Below are 23,466 nucleotides of genomic sequence, written 5' to 3' on the forward strand. Positions count from 1 at the left end.
GTATGCACAAGTACTAGCTCTTGCCGCAGCTGTCACTTGGTCAGCTGGCACAAGTCCACTAGGAGCTTAAGCCAACTTCTATGAGCTCTTAGAAGAAGCTTTTTAATTGATCGATGAAAGCTACCACGAAGGAAGCTAATCTAATTGCAAAAAGAAACTGAAAGCCAAAAAGAAACGCAAACCCTAGCAAACCCTAATTCTACCAGCTAGTCCTACTGACGCAAAGGAGAGCATGCAAACTATTGAAAGAGATGCCATTACTTATATGAAGGTAAAATACATGTGTCTAGACTACCTCTATCTGAAGAAAACATATTTTTGTATTTTTGATTAAGTTGTTGGAATTATCATGCATGTGCTTTTAACTATTTTTGACTGTGCAGAGGTGGATCAAGGAGGAGAAATGCTTGGAAGAGGTCGGGAAGGTTCAGAGAGGGTCTAAGGAGTCCCTAACACCCTTCCAGAGAGTTTCACAAAGTTTGGCTGCCAAGAAACCGCGTTTATGAGCTTCTACAGGAAGTCTGCAGGGGTTCTACAGGATGTTCTGTAATTCTTCTACAGGATGTTTCGAAATGGGATTTTGGAGCATGGATGGAGGGAAAAAGATGGAGGAATGAGTATGGAGGTGAAATGGGGGTGTGAAGAGGTCTAGGACTTGGTGGATGAGGCTAAGGAGTGATTGGATTTGTTCAAGGATGGAGGAAGTGATGATGCACAAGAATGTAGGAATTAGGGCAAGGTGGGGAAAGTATGGCAAATGAAGGGTACGAATCATGGACTAAGGGTTGGAGCAGATTATCTGATGGATTATGGGTAGATAGAGAAGGATAACAGGTGCTCTGCAAGTTATTTTTCGAATTTAACAAATGAAGACTTGGAAAATCAAGAACCTAATTACCTTGACCTAATCTGACCTAGATAATAGCAAAAGAAATGGAACAGAAATTTATTTGCACAAAATCAGATGAACTAACTATGCAACTAAGCAATCATAGCCCTAAGCATGCAGTCAAAACTAATATCAAGTTTGACAACTAAGAATCCAACACTAATACTTGCATGGTGAAGCAAAACAACGTTTTTGTGGGCAGCAAGGTCACCTTTGTCCCAACTCACGATCCCACTGAGGGAGAGGTAAGATCAGAGGTGCTTGAGCCCCTTTTTCCAAGTATCCTTTATGTTATTAATCTATCCAAATCAATCTGAACATGAAAATCTACTTTAATCATCAAAAGCAACCTAAATAACACAACAAGTTTTAAATCTAAATAGCAGATTTTACTCTAAGAATGCAGCAAAGACACATGAAAGTAAACAAAGGAGGTACTGGGCACTTGATATGGGCCCAACCCCAAGAGCTACAGCCTCCTAAGAGAGATTTAGAGCTGGTGCAAAGCTGGATTCATCTTTACTGATCAAGAAATGAAGATTTACATCAAAACTGTCCACAAGGAGAACTTGAAAATGAGCTGACAGCAAAACTAATCTATTGCCTAAAAATCGAACTACAAAATGACTACAACAAGACTATGAAATGACTAAATACCAGCTACAAAATGAATAACCACTAGCTAACCAAAATTACTAACTGAAATGAGGCCCTAAGCCCTCTTATTTATACAAATTGAGGACCCCAACAGTCCTCCTAAACTTTAGGGACTCGGCTGCCCAAAACTTGTAGTTAACAGCAGTCCTACTTGACTTGCTTGGCTGCCCTTGTGCTAATTGATTTGGTGGCCCTTGAAGTTCGAGCTGATGGTGGATAATTCGAGGTAAGGGACAATAAATGAAGGGAACACCTTCCTAAAAATACTCTCCACGAATTTGGCTGCCAAGTGCTCATTTCAACCATTGACTTTGTCTCCAAATTGACCAAAAAGGCTACACAAAGCACACATTAGACTTGTTGGCATAATGACTAACCCAATTCTCTCTATTAGCATAAATATAATCAAAAACATGCAATAAACTAATGAGAATGGTGGATTAAGTCGAATTAGGAGGTTGAATGAGCCCAAATAATTATCCATTTTTGGGGCTCATCATCACCCCCCTACTGAAAGTGTTGCTCATCCTCTGAGCAACCAATCTATCTCCTCATCTTTGATGGCCTTGGTGGCCTCCCTATCATGCCAAGCTTCTGAAGTGATGTCCTCTTCTCTGTCATGAAACCATGCTTCTTTGTTCTTCCCACTGCTTGTGCTCCTTTTCCTAGAGAAGTTTCAGCTTTGGTATGATTGTGCAAGTATATTCAATCTGATGGTGGCAATGGTGGTGAAAGGAGATGAAACCAGTGGAGGATGGAAGAAAAGAGTGGTTGCATGCCTCCTCAACAAACTTCAAGCTTCAAATCCCTCTCCATAATTGATTCTGGCCTGCCCAAAGGCTTCTACAAGATGTTTCTGGTAAAAATACAGAACTTCTTGTAGAAAGTCCTGTAGCTTCCTATAGAAGGTTGAACCATGACCAAATTTTGTCCGAACCTTGAAAAAATGAGTGTTCATGGAGGGGATGGATGTGCTTAGGGTGGCTAGCATAGGTGCTGCCTCCCTAACTAAAATCTCGGCCAATTTCTCCTTCTGCTGCCCTCTCCCCAAACTTCCTTGTATGCCAATCCCAAACAACGCAAAGCCTTTGAACTCATTTGATGAAACTTCCTCAAGAGTAATTCCCTTGATGCATCATCTAATTCAACAACTGATCCATCTGCAAGTTGTTGAAAAGCACTCCTTTCAAGTGAATTTTCCATTGCGCCCTTCACTAGCAGACGATTTTGCCCCATTGGTTCCGTGACAATAACACCCATGGATTTTCGATCACTATCAAACTCCAATAAAGCCCGCCTCTTTGATCTTTGTATCCACCAATCACAATTGCCCAATTTCACTGTGCCACTGTTGAGAATGGCACTTGTATCACCTACCATTGGGTCTGGAACTCCCATTTTTTCAACCAATACCTTCAAGGCTGCCTCAGTGGGAATACCAGTAGCATGGAACTGGTGACCTTGACAAGATATCCCTGCATCATTGCAAACTGCAGCAACTTCTGCCAGAGTTTCTAAATTTTCCCCCATATTATGTGCAGGCCAATACAATATTTTTCCATCCTCAGGATTATATGTTGTTCCTTCAACAGTAAACTCTCTAAGTGAACCAGCACTGTGCCCTATGGCTATAAACTCACTGACAGACATCTGATTGGTTGTAAGAGTACCTGTCTTATCAGAGCAAATCACTGTGGTGCAACCCAAAGTCTCCACGCTCAGTAACTTACGCACAATAGCATTCTTTTGTGCCATCTTACGAGTGCCAAGAGCCAAACATGTAGTAATCACAGCAGGCAATCCCTCTGGTATAGCAGCAACTGCCAGAGCAACAACAATCTTAAAGTAGTACGTACATTTCTCAAAGGAAAACCTGATATTTTTTTGGCCACCCATCTATGACTTCCCATGAAAGAAAATATTTGTAGTTCATGATCCAGACAAGAATACAAATGGCACCAATCACTGTTGTCAGTCTTTCACCAAATTCATCTAACTTTCTTTCCAAAGGGGTATCATGACATTCCATTGAAGCTTCCTGAATTGTGCCTGAATTTTACGTATTTCTGTAAACATGCCAGTGCTCACAACAATGCATGTGCAGCAGCCATTGGTAACTGTAGTTCCTGCAAACACCATGCATTCTTTTGACTGCAACTCACAGTCACACAAGGTGGCTGGATATGTTCTTTTGACCACAGGCATGTTCTCTCTGGTTAGGGAGCTCTGCTCCATCCTAAAGGTGGATGTCTTGAGGGACACAATTCTCATGTCTACAGGAACTTTGTCTCCCACCTTCAGTTCCACAATATCTCCTGGAACAAGTTCTCTGGAGGGAAGATCGACAACATAATGTCCATCTCTCAAGACCTTTGCATGATCAGATTGCATTTCTTTGAGAGCTTCCAAAGCCTTCTCAGAATTATTCTCCTGCCATACTCCAACAATGGCATTGAGGATGAGAATCAGGAGAATGACCAGGGGCTCTACATAGGCTGTTATGCCCTCCTCAGAAGACACATTATCACGAAAGTAGTCGAGAAGAAATGAAATTCCAGCTGCCAGCAGAAGTATTTTAACAACTATATCATCAAATTGCTCCACTACCAGCTTCCACAAAGGTGTACCATTTTTCTTCTAGAGCTCATTCCATCCATATATTTGACAGTGTTTTTCCACTTCATGAGAATTTAAACCATTCTCTAAGCTCACATCATATTCTTCTAAGCATTCTTCAATAGTTTTAGACCAAGCAGGGAATATCTTGTCCTCCATGGACTATGAAATAGATGATCAGATTCTGAATTCAAACAGATTGCTCCACCATTAACAGATCTATAATGCGTTTGAAAAAGCTCCAAAATCAATACTTTCAAGAACCCTGGTAACCTTGGACACGAGCTTTAACTACTTTTCTCATTTCAAGCTTGAATTTTGACAAAAAACTCGGGTTTTCCTTCTGCAGAGCTGTTTTCTGCGTTTCCTGTAGACGACTTCCTGTAGAAATGCCTGTAGAGTGCCCCTACGCCTCTGAGTGAGCCCGATACGCTGGAGAATTGTGAACTAGGCCACAAAGCTCAATGGAGGATGATGGGTTAATCATTTTGTGGAATCAGAGGATGCATACTTCAGTTGAAAATGTTGCAAGTGCAAGTTAACAACAGTTTGTGAGTTTGAGCTGAGCGTTCGTTAATTGCTGCGTGATTTGTGGTGAAGGAGTGAGGTGGCCAGGTGTACGTGGCCACATGCAGACGGCAGTGCTATAATGAGCTGCATGTCCTCTTCTTGTTAATCAGTTGCACTGGAGTTAAAGCCTCTACCACTGTCTGTTTTTTTTATTTTTAATTTTCACGTGAGTTGTCTAACACGTACGCTGCATGATTCCTGGCTGATTGATAGAGAATTGGACAAGGAACTATCGGCTTAATCTTTCTATATTCGTGGCTCAATTCCACCATTCCATTCATTCATGCAGTTTTTAAATTAGATTTGTGCAATAGAAGAACGAGTTGCAGTCACGTACCTGAAGTCAAATGGCTGCTGTGAGGTGTTGTGGCTAGTCATTGTTGCATGCACTAGTTTCTTTGGTTGCATGAGGGCTTGGCTGATGATTTTTGCTTGTTTTCCTTGTGCAGGTGTCCTCTGGCCGGATGCATGCTGCAGGAGTTCATTTCCACGCTCAGATCTGCACCTTCAAGCTGTTGCGCTGAATTTTCACAGGACCGGAACTTGTTTTCGCCATTGCTCCCAAACGGAAAACCGGATTGATCTGAAACTTGTTGAGCGCATTCCTATCATCATGATACACCTCCCATAGCAAATCTGTGATCAATGGATGCACAGATTTTGAGAAAAATGGAAAATGGTTGAAGATTTCAGAGATCAATTTCTCGGAAACCATGCATCGGAATCGGCTGAAACTACTTGGATAGGTTACTATCACCCATATGCATATCCCCATGAAACAGGTTTTGAAATGGATGCATGGATATGGAGAAAATCCAAAAATGGCTGATGGTGATGGAGGATAATTTCTTGGAAACCGTGCACCGGAATGGGTTGAAACTGCTCGGGCATGTTTCCATCATCCCTATACAATTCCTTGTAAAACAGTTTTTCAAATGGATGCATGGTTTTCAAGTTAGGGCAAAAACAAATTCTGTTCTATGTATTTTTGCTTGAAGGCATTTTGCATTTTTGTTGCATGGTAAGAAAAATGAACTTGGGCTGTGATGTAGGTATGGAGATGATGGAGGAGGAGTTTTAAGATTGCAAGAGGACTTCTGAACCCTTGAGGAAGCTACCATGTTCGCCAAACTGCCTTTTTGAAATCCATTTCTAGCTTCCTACAATTTCTACAGGAACTTCCTGTAGAAGCACAATGAAGAAGCACAACGAGGTGGAAAAGATGATGGAAAAGGGTGAGGAATGGGAAAATGGATGCTTGCAGGCATAACCAATGGATTCCAAGCTTTAGACCCCCTTCCAAAATCGAATCTGGCTCGCTTGAAGGTTCTACAGGATGTTTCCTTTAGAAATATAGAACTTCCTGTAGAAGGCACAAAAACTCCTTTGTCTTTGTTTTGAGTGATCCTCCTGACCTGCAATGTCATTGCTGCAACATGAAATTATTCAATGGAAATTAGCTTTATTTTTCTTTTTCTTTTTCTCTTTTTTTTTTTTTGAAAAACAACTAGGGTGCCTCATGGAGGTTTTCACCCTAATTGCCTACCCTAGGCGCCTCCAAGGGAGGTTTTCACCTAGAGATCTTATTCTCTTTTCTCTTTTTTCCCAACCCATTGACCGCCTCATGGAGGTTTTCAATCAATGAGCCAATCTAAGGCTCCTCCGAGTAGGTTTTCACCTTAGATTTTTATTCTCTTCTTATTTTCATTTTTTTTTCTCTTTTTTTTTTTTTTCTCTACCCTACCCTACTTGAGAAACAAAATTGTTCTCAAGTATAAGAATACTTCCAATGGAGCCATGTGCACATCGAGATTAGAGACAAGATGATGTGAAGGCTCAAAATGCATGCTTTGATAGGTATCCAGATCTCAGAGACCAAATGATCTGACCTTGAAGGGATCAAACATAGCTGAGGAAGAGAGTACTGCTGCAACTTAGTGACTGTCTGGAACCATGTCTCAATATAGCTTTGATATCCTTGGTCCTTTTTCTGATCTGGATCATTCTTCATGTCACCTTCTATCATGACTTTCTCATCTTCCTCCTTTTGTTGATCTGGATCATTCTTCATGTCACTTTCTATCATGACTTTCTCATCTTCCTCCTTTTGCTGATCTTTCTCTTGAATACATGGAAGATTTGATGGTAACCATGAGGGAACTCCCTCGATCTCTGATTTTGATCTCTTCTCTTCATCAAGTGAAATCCATGGTTCTTTGATCTCCTCTCTTGAATCTTCTTTTGCTGGATGTGATCCTTCAATGCTTTCAAGACGATCTCTTTTTTGCAATGCTTTTCCTGAGCTATTGAGCTCAAAAGGACTAATTTGGACATGTTGTGCCTCAGCTTTGCAATTGGGTTGAGCTACTCCATTGTATGGTTTTGGAAATGGTGGTATGGGTAGTTGAGTGGGGGTGTAGATTTGAGATGGAGGTGTATGGGGTTGCGGTTGGGCAGGCATTTGGGGTTGCCTTGGTGGAGAAGGAGGCGATGGTTGTGGACAAGCAGGTGGTGGAGGAAAATAAGTGGGAGGAGTGTTGTATTGGGGCCTCCACCCCTGATGAGGTGCATTCCACTAAGGCTGTGGCTGAGCATAAGAGTGAAACGAATGAGCAGCTGGTTGGGCATAATATGGATCTATGAAGGAACAAGGAGGAGGTGTGAACCAGGAAGGATGAGCAGGGGGACCCCAAGAAGGCATGAAAGTGGCTTGATAGGGGTCATAATAGGTCTCGGGTATCCCTTGCAGTTCCTGCTGGTAAGATCTAGGTCCATGCAGACTCCTTTGGTTCATATAATAGAGTGGTTCAGTGGCTCCTTTGGCTCTCTGATATGCAGCTTTAATTCCGGGCAAGGAAGGGCACTGATCTGTAGGATGGTATTCTTCACATACAAAACACACTTCTATGGAGTACAACGGACATTCGTTCCTAGGATGCTTTCTAGTGCACCTAGGACAAAAAATGGCTAAAGCCCTCTTGGCTTCTTCTTGCTTCTTTTGGATCTGCAAGGTATCCAGTTGCATGGCAAGAAACTGCCTCATATCACTCTTGAAATCTTCGATCTGATTTTCAAATTCGTCTTTGGACAAGGTATTGCTCCCAACATTTCTATTTGAAGCCATTTTCTCCAGAGGAATGTCTTCTTCTTCTTCTTCCCTTGAGGTTCTTCAAATATGTCTTACGGTCCACCTAACGGTTCTTTAATCACAACCATCGAAGAAGAGAGAATGTTGGCTGTGTGAAGTAGTGGGGGTGTTGTGCAATCATTTTTCTAACTTATCTCTACTCCTACAAGGCATGAAATGAAATCTTTTTGGTTGATTTTTGCTTTTTTCTACTTTTACCTGCAAAACTGAAATAGATTGAACTGCAACTAACTATCTTGCTAAAATGAAAATGCAAAATTGAAATGAAAGAAGGAAAGGACTAATCTATTTTTCTCAAATGAAATTGCAGGAATGAAATGCTAATCTATGAAAGCGGGAAATTCTAATCTACTTTTGCAAAAAGGAAATTGCATAATGGAAATGAAATAAACCACTTAGCAGAAGATTGTAGTGGAAAATAGAAGAAAAGCAGCAATCACCAATACTCTGATGCTTCCCCAGCAACGGCGCCAAAAAGATGGTGGGCTCCAGTATTGTAGAAATAATGCTACAACTCCTGGAACTCCCTTCTTTAATTTTATCAACCCGGTAGTTCGTAACAAACTTGGAAGCGACGGTGCTGTATGCACAAGTACTAGCTCTTACCACAACTGTCACTTGGTCAACTGGCACAAGTCCACTAGGAGCTTAAGCCAACTTCTATGAGCTCTTAGAAGAAGCTTTTTAATTGATGGATGAAATCTACCTCGAAGGAAGCTAATCTAATTGCAAAAAGAAACTGAAAGCCAAAAAGAAACACAAACCTTAGCAAACCCTAATTCTACCAGCTAGTCCTACTGACGCAAAGGAGAGCATGCAAACTACTGAAAGAGATGCCATTACTTCTATGAAGGTAAAATACATGTGTCTATACTACCTCTATCTGAAGAAAACATCTTTTTGTATTTTTGATTAAGTTGTTGGAATTATCATGCATGTGCTTTTAACTATTTTTGACTGTGCAGAGGTGGATCAAGGAGGAGAAATGCTTGGAAGAGGTCGGGAAGGTCCAGAGAGGGTCTAAGGAGTCCCTAACACCCTTCTAGAGAGTTTCACAAAGTTTGGCTGCCAAGAAACCGCGTTTATGAGATTCTACAGGAAGTCTGTAGGGGTTCTACAGGATGTTCTAGGATTTCTACAGGATGTTCTGTAATTCTTCTACAGGATGTTTCAAAATGGGATTTTGGAGCATGGATGGAGGGAAAAAGATGGAGGAATGAGTATGGAGGTGAAATAGGGGTGTGAAGAGGTCTAGGACTTGGTGGATGAGGCTAAGGAGCGATTGGATTTGTTCAAGGATGGAGGAAGCGATGATGCACAAGAATGTAGGAATTAGGGCAAGGTGGGGAAAGTATGGCAAATGAAGGGTACGAATCATGGACTAAGGGTTGGAGCAGATTATCTGATGGATTATGGGTAGATAGAGAAGGATAACAGGTGCTCTGCAAGTTATTTTTCGAATTTAACAAATGAAGACTTGGAAAATCAAGAACCTAATTACCTTGACCTAATCTAACCTAGATAATAGCAAAAGAAATGGAACAGAAATTTATTTGCAAAAAATTAGATGAACTAACTATGCAACTAAGCAATCATAACGCTAAGCATGCAGTCAAAACTGATATCAAGTTTGACAACTAAGAATCCAACACTAATACTTGCATGGTGAAGCAAAACAACGTTTATGTGGGCAGCAAGGTCACCTTTGTCCCAACTCACGATCCCACTGAGGGAGAGGTAAGATCAGAGGTGCTTGAGGCCCTTTTTCCAAGGATCCTTTATGTTATTAATCTATCCAAATCAATATGGACATGAAAATCTACTTTAATCATCAAAAGCAACCTAAATAACACAACAAGTTTTAAATCTAAATAGCAGATTTTACTCTAAGAATGCAGCAAAGACACATGAAAGTAAACAAAGGAGGTACTGGGCGCTTGAGATGGGCCCAACCCTAAGAGCTACAGCCTCCTAAGAGAGATTTAGAGCTGGTGCAAAGCTGGATTCATCTTTATTGATCAAGAAATGAAGAGTTACATTAAAATTGTCCACAAGGAGAACTTGAAAATGAGCTGACAGCAAAACTAATCTATTGCCTAAAAATCGAACTACAAAATGACTACAACAAGACTATGAAATGACTAACTACCAGCTACAAAATGACTAACCACTAGCTAACCAAAATGACTAACTGAAATGAGGCCCTAAGCCCTCTTATTTATACAAATTGAGGACCCCAACAGTCCTCCTAAACTTTAGGAACTCGGCTTCCCAAAACTTGTAGTTAACAATAGTCCTACTTGACTTGCTTGGCTGCCCTTGTGCTAATTGATTTGGTGGCCCTTGAACTCCGAGATGATGGTGGAGAATTCGAGGTAAGGGCCCATAAATGAAGGGAACACCTTCCTAAAAATACTCTCCACGAATTTGGCTGCCAAGTGCTCATTTCAACCATTGACTTTGTCTCCAAATTGACCAAAAAGGCTACACAAAGCACACATTAGACTTGTTGGCATAATGACTAACCCAATTCACTCTATTAGCATAAATATAATCAAAAACATGCAATAAACTAATGAGAATGGTGGATTAAGTCGAATTAGGAGGTTGAATGAGCCCAAATAATTATCCATTTTTGGGGCTCATCAACAACCTGTTGTTCCATTGTCGTCTCTACGTTTTTACAGTGTGATAAAACATGGGAGGAAGATCAATTCGGAGAGAACCATAGGTATTGACAGTTTCTGATGCTGTACGGGAAATCTTAACGAGGGCAGGATGGATAGTCTATCTGAATCAGTTACAAGAATCCAACGAGACTATAGCAATAGAATTCTTAAAGAACTTGCAAGAATATCACTCCACGGTAAAAGGGAGGCACATAGAAGTCACCGATGACATAATTGTAGAGATCTCGGGACTACCAGCCACTGGACCTATGTGGACTCTAAACAAGGAGAGATTGCGGAAAATCATAAAAAAATTTCAAGACGAAGGCTAGAACTTGACTATAAGAGGAAAGGGAGTTCTACCAGTAGCATTAGGAGAGCCATGGGCATAATTGGTGAAGATCATCCAGAACTACATCACTTTTGAAGGTCGAAAAGATGTGGTAAGACCACGACACCTTAAACTTTTAGCCATATTAAAACAGAAATGCTCTTTGAACTTACCTACATTTTTAAATTCCTTACTAAATGATGTTGCCCGAAGCATGAAAAAATCACAACACGTAGAATCGGTAGTAAGTCACCATGGGATGATACGACTGATAGTTAGCCATAGTCTTGCTCAACAACAGAGCAGTTGGGAAGAATTAATTGCTGCGATAGACGGGGGTTATCTCTGCCAGCCCCAAAATGAAAACATGCTACCAATATATCAAATAGACTGTTGAAATGGAGGAAATCAGTTAGATTGGCATGGATCAGAGGGAGGCTAGAAAAGTCCTGAGGGAATACTAGCCAACTAGTGGAGATAGATGATTCAGGGAATGAGCAACCCTCGCAATTAGAAGGAGAGGAGAATGAGAAAGAGATGGAGGAAAATAAGGAAGGAGAAATAGAGCAAGAGACTGAGCAATCTGGGCAGGCGGAGGAAGAGACAGATCAACGCAAAGAGATCCCATTGAAAAATCCATTGCAAGAGGACGGATTGGCCTAAATTCTAGCCAATATGGGCGGATATGCCCAACCTCTCAGCCTGCTAGGCCTCCATATTGAAGAAGAACCAAAGGAGCATTCTGCTCAGGACAAAAATAGACCCAAAGAATTATACGACGAGGAAGAAGAAGAAGAGAATCATTCCATTCATGATGAAAGTATAACTGGAGAGAAAAGTGATGAAGATAGAGAAGCGGAACAATTTTTTCCCAGCCAGACTACAGTGGGAGAATTTCATGGAGAAGAAGGGGTGGAAAAAGAAGTCACCCAAGAAATAATAGAACCAGCTAGGGTTCTTAATCTTGAGCAACCCGAACAAAACAATCAAGGAACACCCCAAGAAGAAAACCAGGGAATTGGCCAAGATAATAGTCTAGGCCTGAGTAAACAGACAACTATTCCTTCTAAGAAAATAGAAGAAATTAAAAGATTACGAAAAGAACAGCAAAGACTGTTGAATGTGATAGCACAACTTTGACAACAAATCAGGGTTTTGAAAAATGGGAAAGAGAGAAAAAAAGACCTCGGGGGTAAGACATGTAGCCACTCCGGCGAGACCCCTCAAGAAAAAGGTTAGGAGGACTCAAGTCCAAACTGCCATTCAAAACCAAAAGGAACAACATTCAGCTGTTTCCCATGTTGAAGTGCAAACAAATGATATATCGGCCTGTGACAAAGAAGTTCACACAGAGGCACAACCCTCTGAAGAAATGCGAACCATAAATACGAGACGAAGTAATAAGAAGATTCAAGTAAACCTGTCGTTTACCACTACCGTGTGGGATAGTGATCCAAGGACAGTAACCATATGAGCGGGTTTGAAGCAAGCACAACAAGCAGTAGGAAAACTTACAGAACAAATGGTGTCTCGAGAAAAGTATGAAGAATTACAACAATAGCTAAGGAATGTCAATTTATCTGAAAGCCAGGATTTTGAAGGATGGCGAAAGGAAGAAGAAAGAGACCCAAAGGTAACTCATAGGTTAGATGTAGTTATTAGACAAATGAATACCTTATGCTCTTTGTACACTGACGTCCTAGCATGTAGAGCCCCAGCTAAGAATTATGCCTTGTTTTTAATGGAACGATATTTGCAATTGAAAATTAAGGCCGTCAAAGAAGGAGCCCCTACACAAATTAATACTATTGATGATTTCATAAATTGTTGTAAGCACTATGGAGTAAAGGTTAAAAGATTATTCTGTGAATTCTATCCACATTGTAGAGCTGTAACAAGGGTCTCTTTCACCTCTAGTTATGCCACATTAATAAGACAATCCGGGAACGTTTTGTTATTGCAAAGAGTAACTCAATCCGAGGCTATTCGTCAGAGTAATGCTTAGTAGTATAGTGTCTAGAAAATACAAGAGTAAACGGATGCTAAAATTATGACTAAATTGTTCTGAAAGAATAAAATCACACAAATAAGCTTATCAGTCAAGGGTGCGGAAGCGATAACCCATCCCTCTAGAAACTGATGGAAAGGAAATTAAAGCATGGACCATAGGTCTGGGAGCTAGGCAGCGACTGCTGAGGCTCACTACAACCTTAGACCTTCTCTCACACCAAGACAGCAAATGCAAGTAAATGGAACGGCAGAAAGTAAAATGGAACAGCAAACAGGAAATGGAACAACAAATCTGAAATGGAACAACAGTAAATGAAACAACAATAAATGGAACTAAACCTCACGAGTCTAAACTAAACTTGTTCTATTCAACCAAACTCACACTCTGTAATAAAATAGCAGTCTCTTCTCTTAAAGCAACTTCAATGGTTTATACTTTATGGAATAGTATTCACAAATGAATTATGGAACAACAATCATCAACCATAGATACACAACACGCTTAATATAGCAATCTGATGATTAACGCGAATAAGACTATGCTTCCAAATAGAATAACATTACTTCCGGATTCCAATAATTGAGATTTCAAATGAATCCAATACAGCAATATTCAATATGAAGGCTCTGTAATAGAAACAATTGGCTTAGATTGTTAACATGCAATCAACTCTGAAAAGATTCACCCATACGATGCAGAGTCACTACATAAATCTCTTGAAAGAAACCATTAATGAATTAATCGTAACAGAGCATGGAATAGCATATGAAGAACATGTCAAATCACCAAACTATAAAGATAAACAAACCACGCAGAAACCAAATTATAATGATACAAAAGCAAGTGTCCTTCGGAGCCGGGCCCTTAGCTTCCAAAGGTACACCGCCATAGATTACTCCAGATGCAGAGATGAAATGAACACCAAGTCTTTTATATTAATGCATCAACAAATGTACAACAAAACAAGTCTTAGTGAGAGTCGATGATCAAAGTTGAATCTGAGATTCATAGTTACATATATGAAAAAAGGGTCCCTTTGTTTAACGATGCTGTCCCTTTTTATAAAAGTAACGATGGAGGTATCTAGGTAGCAAAAATAAGCAAAACAGCGATCCCTCAGGATCAAAGATCCTGAGGGATTTGCCAAGCCGTTAGTCCTTTACTTTTTTTTCCCTGTTCCGCCGAATTGATAATCCTTCTTTCTTTTCAGGGTCGTTCTGCTTTGATTTGTTCGATCTCGTTCGCATCTGGTTCCCTTCTAAAGGGACAACAGTTACTCCTCCTTTGTCTTTTCCTTTTGAACGACAGTCCTTCGTTTCCACCCTTTCCTGCATGGAAAAATAACAATTATCAGCAATTAAGCTTTCCATACTAATTCTCACATATTCTATTAAAATTCTTTATTTCTTTAAGTTCATTATGCAGAAAGGGTTACAATTGTTACTGAAAAGTCACTAAATTGTTTGTCAAAAACATACCTTTCCAGTGCTCCACACACCCCCCTGCTTACCCTGTTTCATGCCCTCATGAAAACATTATAGTTGACATGCAAGGCGGCAAGAGAATAGGCTGGAGAGGGAACCTCATGTGGAGGCCTACAGCCGTGATGAGGTCTTTAATAGTCAGAAAATATTCCAGATTTTGTCGGATTAGGTCCTCGTGCATGGGTCCTAATGTCTCCATAACACACGGGGTTCTCATAAGGTTCCTATGTGCCCTCCATAATAGTACTGGGTCTCTAGGCTCGGCTCTTACCCACAAGTCTAGGCTATTTTCCTGTCTCTGAAAAGTGTTATAAGCCCTGAGCCATTTTAGCTGATTAACCCCGAATGAAACAAAGGCTTGCAATTGGATGTCCCCAACAAAAGGGCCAGGATTTAAATCAGTTTCCTGGTCTAGCACGAGGTTATGCAAGTAAAATTCACATAATAATCTTTGAACCTTAATTCCATAATGCTTGCAACAATCTATGAAATCATTAACAGTATTGATTTGTATAGGGGCACCTGCCCTGACAGCTTTTATCTTTAATCGTAAATATCGTTCAAGCATAAATAAAGCATAATTTTTAGCAGGGGCCCTACAGGCCAGAACGTCATTATAAAAAGAACACATAGTGTCCATCTGCCTAACAACAATATCTAATCGACGAGTTACCTTTGCAACCTTTTCTTGCTCCTTTTGCCAGCCTTCGAAGGCCTGGCTCTCGGACTGACTAATATCCCGAAGTTGTTGTTGCAACTCTTCATATTTTTCCCGAGGGACTGTTTGTTCCTTCAACTGTTCAGCTTCTTGCTGAGCTTGCTTCATCATCTTGTGCAAGGTTCTTGTTTTTGGATCCTTTTTCCATAGGGCCGTAGAGGCCGGGAGTTTTACCTGAACCTTTTTGTTATACTGTTTGGAGTTCAGAACCCAGATCACCCCTGAGGGCGGTGGCTCTGTTTGGATCTCCTTATTCTCCTTTTCTTTCTTAACACGGATGAAAGGTTACTGTGGTTCCTCTGTTAATGGAACGTCATCCTGTCCCTCTGCCCCAATTGGAACGGCAGTCTGTTCCTCATTATCAATTGGAACAACAGTCTGTTCCTCATTGTCAATTGGAACAGCAGTCTGTTCTTCAGTGACAATTGGAACAGCAGTTTGTTCCTCAGCATCATTTGGAACAGCAGTCTGTTCTTCAGTGACAATTGGAACAGCAGTTTGTTCCTCAGCATCATTTGGAACAGCAGCAGGTCTTCCAGCCGGGTTTCGACCAACAGGGCGACTATAAGTCCTTCGTCTTCTTGTTCTATGAGATTTTGCTGCAGTGGTCCTCTTTCTTTTCCTTGTGGTCCTTCGTATCCTCAGACTGGCTTTCAGAATCCGAATTTGCTGCCGGAGCCGGGCTATAGTGTTCAGCAGCCTCTGCTGTTTAGTCCTTAATTTCTTGATTTCCCTTGCCTCAGCAGAGGGTTTACGACTGGCCCTTAAATCTGCTCCTACTCTATCTAGAGTTTCTTCTGGTGCCTCGGGAATAGATTGTTCCCGGTTGGTGTCCCTTATTTCTTCCTCATGAACGGGCAGGTTTTCTTCTCCTTCCTTTTCTGCATGTGAATCCTCAGGTATGTCTTCCTCTAGAGGTCCATCGGGGGGACCTGCTGGGCTGGAGGGTTGGCCATATTCCCCCAAACTGGCTAGGATTGCGGCCAATTCTTCTTCGCCCACAGGGTCTCGCAGCGGGCTGCTTCTTGGCTGTACTACTTCCTCCTCCCAATTGTCCTGCTCAGTGACTGCCTTGGAGTGTTCAACTTCGGAGTGCACTTCTCTCTCCTCACCTCCTTCTCCGGCTTGCTTAGTCTCGCCCCCAGATTGTCCAGCATTTCCTTCGGAAGGTCCTCCTTCTGGTTTTGGAGGTTCGTCTATAATCTCAATTGGTTTGCTGGTGGTTTCCCGAATCTTTTCCAGCCTCCCTCATATCCGAGCTAGCCAGACTGATTTTCTTGGTTTCTCAGGTTGTTCAGGTGTACAAGCAACAGGTTTTTCTGCTATCACTTCACTGCGTTTTTCTGGTCGCTCCGGTGTACTTGAAGAATGCTTATGTTTTGCAACACGCTTTCCTCCTGCCACTTCTCTGTGTTTCTCTGATCATTCTGGTGTGCTAGAGGAATGTTTAAGTTTTGGGGATGGTGCAGCCAACCACCCCTCAATCAATGCAATGAGCTCCTCCCAGCTGCTCTGCTGTTGAGTGAGACTATGGCTCACTATCAATCAAATCAATCCATGGTGGCTAACAACTGCTTCTACGTGCTGTGCCATTTTCAGGCTTCGGGCCGCATCATGCAATAGTGAATTTAAAAGTGCAGGCATATTTACAGAACATTTTTCTTTCAAAACAGCTAAGAGTTTAAGATGGCGTGGTCTTACCACGTCCTTCCTTCCTTCGCAAGTAATGTAGCTCTGTACTATCCTTGCTAGTTCGGTCTAGGGTTCTCCTAACGTTGCTGGCAGAACTCCCTTCCCCTTCACTGTCAATATTTGGCCTTCATCCTGAAAAATCTCCATAATCTTTTGCAGTCTTTCTTTCCTCAGCGTCCATACAGGTCTGGTGGCTGGCAGTCCTGAGACTTCTGCAATTACATCATCAGTGACTGTTATCCGCCTTTCTCTCACTATGGAGTAGTCCTCCTGCAAGTTTTGCAGAAATTCCAACGCCACTATCTCGTTTGATTCTTGTAGGCGACTGAAATAATTCAGCCATCCAGCCTTTTCCAGGATCTCCCAGGCAGCAGCAGAGACTGTCAGTTCCTGAGGTTCGCTTTGGACTGCCTTTCCTCCCATGGTTCTACTAAGGATTTCCAATGGAACAGCAACTGCTTGTGCTGTTCTGAGATGCAGAGAAGGTGATTGTCGTGAAAAAAAAACAGAGTATGCAGCAAAAATGGCAACTTTGCGTAAAATAGAATTATCATACCGTTAAACCATGCCATACCTTCATACACTATCTACCCCGAATGGTGTGCTGACACGTAACTCGTGGAGTAATGAGATCACTTTCCCCCCCCGCGATGTGATAGGCTGCCCCAACCGTCAAATAGAGGAGCAGCAGCCATCGTGTAACCAGTCATAAAAGAACAGCATATAAAATTACGCCATGTTTTAGATAGACAACGAAATACCGAAATCGAGGCAAAAAGGTGGATCACGTTTTACATAAGAGCCTGCATAATATGATGCGAGGCCGGGGGATGGAACGTCTGTCAATCGTACGAAATCCCCAGAAGTCATTGTCAGTTCCTTTGCCATGATTGGTAGTAATGAGTGTTCATGCGATATGTTCATCAGGAAATAAAATATGAATTATTCATAGGATAGAAGAGACAAAGAAGTATTAATATCATTCCTGTTGGTGTAACCATTATGACTTCGATACCATTAACAGATCTCTGCTGCCGACAGGTGTCCATAACCTTGGCAGAGTTGTTTATTTCACCCCCGGAACCATGATCCTTTGTGTGTATAAAAGTATTTTGTCAAAACGCAGGCCATTATGCTGGCTTGGTAACCAGTTAGCCATAATGCCATTCACAAGGAAGGTGCGAAACGTGGGCAGGCCGGCTCGTGATGAGACCCCCTGTTCCAAGGTCTGTTTATTTAGTGTACCTTTTGGACCATATCCCTGGTGTGGTGGCCATACTGGGAATGCCACTTCGCTTCCAACCTGATGATCATGGTAGGCTGGCTCTTGATGAGACCCCCTATCCTGCATTTGACAATTAATATTCCATATTCATCATCATTTTTCTCTTCTCTTTTTTCTCTTTTGCAAAGCACTTTTTCTTATATATTTACACATAAGGGTGGTTCAGCACTCCTTAAGAGTGGGAATGGTGGAAGAAGTCTTATCATCCCAACAAGAAGATATAAATCCTCTGTTCTTATTCCTAAGTAATAATCAGAGAAATTTTTTAGGGAAATCGCCATGATAAAGATAACCAATCAAAACAATAGGAATAAGTCAATGACAATAGAGATGAGAAGTAAGTATGTCCCTCCTCTTGTCCTCTTATCAATACTAGGCTCTATAAAGATAGCGATCTTATGATCTGCTGACTTCGGCATGTTGTAATTGATGTTCATTGCATAAGTGTATAGCTGTATCTTAAAGACTGGAGAGATCATGGGCGAAAAGCATCCTCAATATGAATCATTACTGAGAGCAGAGACATGGCCATGGTGTTCCTTTTGAAAGAGAAGAATCCATGCAAACAAATAGTTGGGATGCCGTTCTTTGAGAAGAAACAGCCGAAGATCATGAGTGTTGTCTCCTTTGAAAAAGAAGCGGCAAAAACTCTCAAATGTTGTTCCTTTTGAAAAGGAACAGCAAAAACTCACAAATGTTGTTCCTTTTGAAAAGGAACAGCAAAAACTCACAAATGTTGTTCCTTTTGAAAAGGAACAACAAAAACTCACAAATGTTGTTCCTTTTGAAAAGGAACAACAAAAACTCACAAATGTTGTTCCTTTTGAAAAGGAACAGCAAAAACTCACAAATGCTGTTCCTTTTGAAAAGGAACAGCAAAAACTCACAAATGTTGTTCCTTTTGAAAAGGAACAACAAAAACTCACAAATGCTGTTCCTTTTGAAAAGGAACAACAGAAACACAAAAACAAGCAAATGTTGTTCCTTTTGAAAAAGGAACAGCAAAAACTCACGAATGTTGTTCCTTTTGAAAAGGAACAGCAAAAACACGCTGAATGCAAAAATCAAAATTAAAAAGAAAAATCAAAAAAATGTTAAGAAAACGTATATACAAGAAATTATGTACAAGTCATAAAAAAATGCATTCCTTACTGAATTACAGGTGAGGAAGATTTTACTTCCTCTCCTAAAATTTCCATATCAGTGTCTTGACGTAGCTGCTGACAGAAGGATTCCCGAGTGAGTGGCTTGCGATAGAGACGAACTCGGTGGCCATTTACCTTGAATGCATATCCAGAACCATCGATTGTGATGAGAGTAAGGGTCCCATTATCATGTACTTTCTGGATTTCGTATGGCCCCGACCAACGAGTCTGCAGTTTCCTCAGAAAATCCTGAAACCGAGAGTTATATAACAGAGCCCAGTCTCCTTCATGAAAGAATTTGTTCTTGATAAGTGCATCATGCCATTTAGCTCGCTGCTGCTAAATAAGTGCTTTATTTTGTAATGCAGAGAGCCTTATTTCGTCCAATTCATTAATCTGCTGTAGTCGATTGATTTGTGCCTCACTTAAATCTAGGCCAACTTCCTGTGCAGTTTGTAGCGTTTGGATTTCAAATTCTATGGGGAAAATAGGTTGTTTCCCAAACACTAATTGATAGGGTGAATAACCAGTGGTACTTCTCCAGGTGGTTCTATAAGCCCAGAGTGCTTCAAGTAGTCGGGCGGCCCAATCACACCTATGTGAAGCAATGGTTTTTGTTAAAATCGTTTCTATTACTTTATTGCTACTTTCTACTTGCCCATTCGCCTGCGGGTGATATGGGGTAGTAATTTTATGCTGGACGTGATAATTGTTAAGTGTTGCAGCTAATTTGTTTCTGGAAAATTGTGGTCGTCCATCTGTAATTATTTCTCTCGGAAGGCCATATCGTACAAGCAAATGGAACAGGAACTATATTACCGAATCTTCTGTAGCCCTAGGCAACGCTTCGGCCTCAACCCATTTGGTAACATATTCTGTGGCTACCAAGATATATGTTCTCTGATTTGATGATGGGTTGATGGGTCCGACGAAATCAAGAGCCCATCGTTCAAATGGTTCAATGACTAATTGTGGTCTCAGAGGCATTTCGTCGGCTTGACCAAGTCGTCCTACTCACTGGCAGCTGTCACAGGCTTGAACGAATTTCTTCGAATCCTTAAAAATTGTAGGCCAGTAGTATCCCATCTGCAATACTTTATGTGCTGTTCTTTTCTCGACAAAGTGTCCCCCACATGGTCCATTATGACAAGCTTTTAAGATGTCGAAAATTTCATCTTCTCGGATACACCTCCTAATTGGCATGTCTGCCCCTGTGTGGAACAAATAACCCCCAGTCCACGAAAACCGAGTACTCTTCTGAACAATCTGCTTACGTTCATTAGGGGTTAAGTGTTTTGGTAGCTTACCTACTGCAAGGTAGTTGTCAACATCAGCATACCAAGGTGTTTGAACAGCAACAACAAACAGGTGCTCATCTGGAAATTGGTCTTCCACTGTTGCTGCCTCAATTGATTTTGGTATTCGTGAGAGAAAATCAGCTACAGGGTTTTCCTTGCCGGGTCTATCCTTGATTGTGATATCGAACTCCTGCAATAAGATCAACCATATCGTTATTCTAGCATTTGTAACAGGCTTATTCGCTAAATATTTGATAGCAGAATGATCTGTATATAAAACAACGGGATAGCCTATAATATAATGTCTAAACTTATTGGCAGCATGTATTACAGCGAGGAATTCTTTTTCGGTGACAGTGTAATTTAATTCAGCAGGGGATAAACTTTTGCTGATATAACAAATAGCATATGGTTTTTTATCCTCCTCCTGCCCAAGGACTGCACCGATTGCTGTGTCTGAGGCATCAGATGAGATTTGGAATGGTAAATTCCAGTTTGGTCCTCGAAGGACTGGAGCTGTTGATACAAGCTTCTTTAATTCCTGGAAAGCGCGGTCGCATTTCTCTGTCCACATGAAATCGACATTACCAGTTAATGCATATAAAGGTGCAGCAATATGTGAATAATGTTCTATAAATCGTCTGTAATACCCAGAAAATCCAAGAAAGCTGCGTACCTCTGTCTGAGTAGTGGGGGTGGGGATAAGCAAAAGAATTTGAATTTTGGCTGGATCTACCTGAATGCCAGCTGCTGAGATGAAATGTCCTAGAATGAGCCCTTCAGTCATCATCATGTAACATTTTTCGTGGCTTAAACAAAGCCTGGTAGCAATGCAACGCTGTAGGACTTTCTCTAGGGTGTCCAAAGCTGGGTCAAAATCATCTCCATACGGTGTAAAATCATCCATGTATACTTCAAGTCCATCATTTATTAAATCTGCAAAGATGCTAAGAATGGCCCTTTGGAATGTGGCAGGAGCATTACATAGGCCAAAGGGTAGAACTCTATAGGCGAACGTTCCCCAAGGACAAGTAAAGGTAGTTTTATCCTGGTCTTCAGGGGCAATCTGAATCTGATTGTATCCACTGAAGCCATCCAGGAAAGAAAAGAATTTCTTTCCTGCTAAAGTGTCCAATACTTGGTCTATGAATGGGAGGGGAAAATGGTGTTTTTGTGTGGCTTTGTTTAACTCCCTATAATCCACACAAATCCTCCATTTCCCATTCTTCTTGGGTACCACCACAAGTGGAGAGACCCACTTACTATCAGAAATAGGATAGATAAAATTAACATCTAAAAGCTTCTGAAGTTCTGCTTTTACAACATCTTTTAGATGAGGGTTCAGTATTCTTTGCATTTGATGGACAGGTCTCGCATCTTTTTCTATGTAAATATGGTGGGTGCACAATTGGGGGTCAATCCCTTTCATATCAGGGTAATCCCACGCAAATGCTTCTTTATGCTTCCATAATAGATGGATGAGTTTTATCTCTTGGTCCGATGTAAGGTTAGCATTGATGTTTAGAGTTTTTCCTGGTTCAATTTCCACTACCTTACTATTGGCAACAGAAGTCACAGGTATCGTTTGGTCATGTGTATCTTTCAAGGGATCTTCTTCTAGTTCGCTATCGAATGCAGCCTCTATCATGAAACACTGTGCATGAGGTCTAGATTCAGTTTGACTAACGAAGTTATTGATGGCATCATCTTCTGTTTGGTCTTTAAAGTCTAGGGCCTTCTGTATAGTCAATGGTGATCTGATATTGTCAGTAAGGTTGATACAGGGTGCTGGTTAGTTTTTATCATTGTAAGACTTGGCTGTGCTAGAGGGTATAGAACTAGATTTTTAATATCTGGTCCTCTGGTTATGGTCATATTCCCCTGCCGGCAACCAATGTAAGCATCAGTAGTAGCAAGCCAAGGTCTGCCTAAAATTAGCGGGTGTCCATCGAGTCGGGTTTTTGGATTAATCACCAGGAAATCAGTTGGGTATTCCCAAGAATCTATAGAGACCATGACATCGTATAGAGTTCCTTCTGGTCGAACTATAGATCGGTCAGCCAATTCTAATAGAGTAGAAGTGGGTTCTACCGATGTAATACCGAGCTTTTGACAAGTAGAAGTTGTCAAAATATTAATTGCAGCTCCTAAATCAACTAAAGCATTAGTTAGAGTCTGACCATAGATTTGAACAGTTACGATTGGATTTCCTGGATCTTCATATTTAATAGGTGTTCCTGATAACAGGTCAGATAAAGTACCGACTACTTGGACTCTTGGGTTAGTAGTTACATTCCTCCTTGGTATTTTTATGAAAAATTCTTTTATAGTTTTTGCATATATAGGGATGTCTTGAATGGCTTGGAGGAAAGGAATTCGTATGTACAGGTTTTGTAACTCTCCCAGAATGTCAAAGTCTGGATATTGTACGGGTCGTGGTATGACTAATCATTCTGGGAAGGGAGGAGAGGGTGTATTTGCTTGATGATGAGTCTGCTCCTTATTTGCACCCTCTTGTTGTAACAGTTGTTCTATTGGTGACTGATCTTCAATGTGAACTGTTTTATCTCCCTCTGTTTCTATTATACGTCTAGATCTTAACTGAAGATCATTGCACTCCCTTAGTTCAGGTCTGATTTCTGCTGATTCTATAATTTGGAGGGATTGGACCGGCCTATTATTAGGATTAGGATTGGGTTGGGCTGGGAGTTGCGGTCTTAGATTAGACTGGGGATTTTGTTGCAAAGCTGGCAGAGTCGGTTGAGGGAGCGGAATAGTTCCTATTGGCTGATATGTCGATCTTGGAAAACTTGTCTGCCAGGGTGAACTTTGTGAAGTAGGGGGGGTCCATTGTGGAGGATATGAGTTATTCTGCCAATATGGTGGGCCGCAAGGAAAATTCTGCCAACCAAATTGGCTTGGCTGATTCATCCATGGATTTGGAGAAGGAAAT

The 23,466-nt window shown here is 41.2% G+C and overlaps 1 pseudogene; it reads right to left on the reverse strand.

Annotated features, from left to right (window-relative positions):
* Window positions 1–2,554: 2,554 nt before the first annotated feature.
* On the reverse strand, window positions 2,555–4,321 carry LOC149199590 (calcium-transporting ATPase, endoplasmic reticulum-type pseudogene; annotated as a pseudogene).
* Window positions 4,322–23,466: the final 19,145 nt, after the last annotated feature.

The sequence above is a fragment of the Pinus tabuliformis genome, chromosome 2_1 (assembly GCF_031772625.1).
Source record: "Pinus tabuliformis cultivar Carrire ecotype Pingquan chromosome 2_1, CPIR1, whole genome shotgun sequence".
Taxonomy (NCBI): Eukaryota; Viridiplantae; Streptophyta; class Pinopsida; order Pinales; family Pinaceae; genus Pinus; species Pinus tabuliformis.